Source organism: Cupressus sempervirens, chromosome 8 (assembly GCF_028749045.1).
Source record: "Cupressus sempervirens isolate cs-2001-9-10 chromosome 8, ASM2874904v1, whole genome shotgun sequence".
Classification (NCBI taxonomy): Eukaryota; Viridiplantae; Streptophyta; class Pinopsida; order Cupressales; family Cupressaceae; genus Cupressus; species Cupressus sempervirens.
Window position 1 is genome coordinate 158,272,363 of NC_143125.1, and position 2,808 is coordinate 158,275,170.

Genomic DNA, 2,808 nt, shown 5'->3' on the forward strand with positions numbered 1-2,808 from the left:
GATCCAATTAGTGGCGAAGTATGGTGAAATAGTTTGTAGTTGATTTTCTAATAGGCTTTTCATTTCATATAGTGAAATAGTTCGTAGATGATTTTTTAATAGACTTTTAATTTATAAAATATAGTAAAATAACTCATAAATAACTTTCTATTAAACTTTTAATTTTCAAAATATATTAGAATCATTAATAACTATATATTAGAATCATTAGTAACTTTCTATTAGACTTTTAATTTTCAAAATATATTAAAATCACTAACAGATAATTACTTATAGTAAAGTTACTTGTAAATAATTTTGTACCAAAAGTTTAAATGAAAAAAGAATCTCTTTCCCTAATGTGAAAGAATCCCATTTTATGGGAACTCAACCCTTTGACAATGTGAAAAATTTTGACATTCTAGAACCAGACCCCACCAGACAAAAAGTCTTGACAGCATCAAAGACCCGGCCTTTAAGCTTCAAAGGATTCCTATGTGAGCCCTCCCTGACTCAGCACGTGGAAGTTCCTCACTCTTGCCCTATATAAATCGCCCATCACAGCCAAATGTTCCACTCCTCGGATTAATTGAGTTTTTCCAACATCCATTACAGGAAGTTCCCTAAACCATTAAAGATGGAGGACTTGCCCAAATCCCCTGCTAATTTCACTGCTCTATCTCCTCTCACCTTCTTATACAGAGCAGCACAAGTGTACGCCAACAGAACCTCCATAATATATGGTGATGTTCGTTGCACTTGGTCTGAAACCATGGATCGCTGCCGTCGCTTTGCGTCCTCTCTGAAGGACTATGTTGCCAGAGGAGACGTTGTATCTGTGGTGGCACCCAACGTCCCCGCGCTCTTAGAGATGCATTTCGCCGTTCCCATGGCGGGAGCGATCCTCAACACAATCAACACCCGCCTCGACGCCCGCAACGTCGCCCTCATTCTCTCCCATTCCCAGGCCAAGCTCTTGTTCGTCGACTACCAATTCCTTCCCCTCGCTGAGCAAGCGCTGACCATGCTGAACCCCGAAACGAAGCCCGAATTCGTTCTCATTCACGACGACCCGTGTCACAAAACGTTCGGGATGGCGACGTACGAGGATCTGATCAGGCAAGGAGACCCGCGGTTCGAGGCACTGGCGCCGCAAGACGAGTGGGACTCAATTGCCCTAAATTACACCTCGGGAACCACGTCTGCTCCGAAGGGAGTCGTTTACAGCCACCGAGGAGCGTATCTGAGCAGCTTGGCGATTCTGCTGCTGTGGCAAATGGGGACGGAGCCGGTTTACCTCTGGACTCTCCCGATGTTCCACTGCAATGGCTGGACTTTCACCTGGGCTCTCGCTGCCCGAGGCGGGACGAGCGTCTGCATCCGCAATACCACTGCGAGTGATATATACTCGGCAATTGCAAACGAGGGAGTAACTCATCTCTGCTGCGCACCGATTGTGTTCAACATCATTCTCAACTCGGAGTCACCGGCGTCGCTGCCACGACCGGTTCGTGTTCTGACCGGCGGCGCGTCGCCGGCTCCGGCGGTTGTGATGAAAATGGAGTCCATGGGGTTTGTTGTGACTCATGCGTACGGGCTCACCGAAGCCACCGGTCCCGCGTTGGCCTGTGAGTGGAAGAGTGAATGGGACGGGCTGAACGAGAGCCATCGCGGTGCCCTAAAAGGGCGGCAAGGAGTCGGCGTGCTGAGTCTTGATAGTGTTGATGTGAAGGATCCCGATAAAATGGCCAGCGTTCCCCGGGATGGGAAGAGCGTTGGGGAAATTATGTTAAGAGGTAGGGGGCTCATGAAAGGCTATCTGCATGAGCCCAACGCTACTTCACAGGCTTTTTCTGGCGGGTGGTTCCACACGGGTGATGTTGGTGTTGTTCATCCAGATGGGTATGTTGAGATCAAGGACCGGTCCAAGGATGTGATTATTTCCGGTGGGGAGAATATCAGTAGTGTTGAAGTTGAGTGTGTTCTGTATACTCATCCTTTGATCATTGAAGCTGCTGTCGTTGCAATGCCTCATCCTTACTGGGGCGAGACTCCTTGTGCATTTGTTAATACTAAGGAGAAGATTAGAGAAGAGGAGGTTATCTCCTTCTGTAGGGACAAGCTTCCTCACTATATGGTTCCCAAGGCTGTCAAGTTTATGGAGCTACCCAAGACGTCCACTGGCAAAATGCAGAAGTTTCTGCTCAGAGAATTGGCTAAGAAATTATCTTCCAATTCGAGTGGAAAAGTTAGTAAGGCTAGATCGACCCATCGCCGTACAAGCTCCGATGACCATTGTAGCAATTATGTTATTGCACAGTCCAGACTCTGAAGGAGGAGGTCAAGTGGGTCTTTGAATTCAGAGGTTTTGTGGGATTATGGTTGTGTTGGTGTTGTACAAATCGACTGTGTGTTTGCGTGCTTGAGATCTGAAAAGCTGCTCAACTGCAGAGAATACAGCGTTTATAGTGTTTCTAAATAAAACAAATATGCTTAGATATTCTTCAGGAGACTTGGGAATAAATATCTATAATATAATGATGGATTTTGGATGTTTGTATGCTTTCTGTCGCCAATGTTTGAGCTTTTCAATGAGAGCATGACTGCATGGTTACGATAAGTATATACGGATTTTTATGACGGTAGCACGATTATAACGAATCCTTATAGTGACATATTTTATTTAGTGCAGTCAAATTTTTTTATTTCTAGCAAAGGTATTTCTCAATTTCAGTTTATAAATTTGAATCTAGATCCCATTTATCTCTCTTAGCGTCTCTGCATTTCTATTGCTAACAGCAAACTAGCTTATATATGCTTTTATAGTGG

At 44.9% G+C, this 2,808-nt stretch overlaps 1 pseudogene; it reads left to right on the forward strand.

Moving 5' to 3' along the window:
* Positions 1–524: 524 nt before the first annotated feature.
* On the forward strand, positions 525–2,581 carry LOC149542037 (trans-cinnamate:CoA ligase, peroxisomal pseudogene; annotated as a pseudogene).
* Positions 2,582–2,808: the final 227 nt, after the last annotated feature.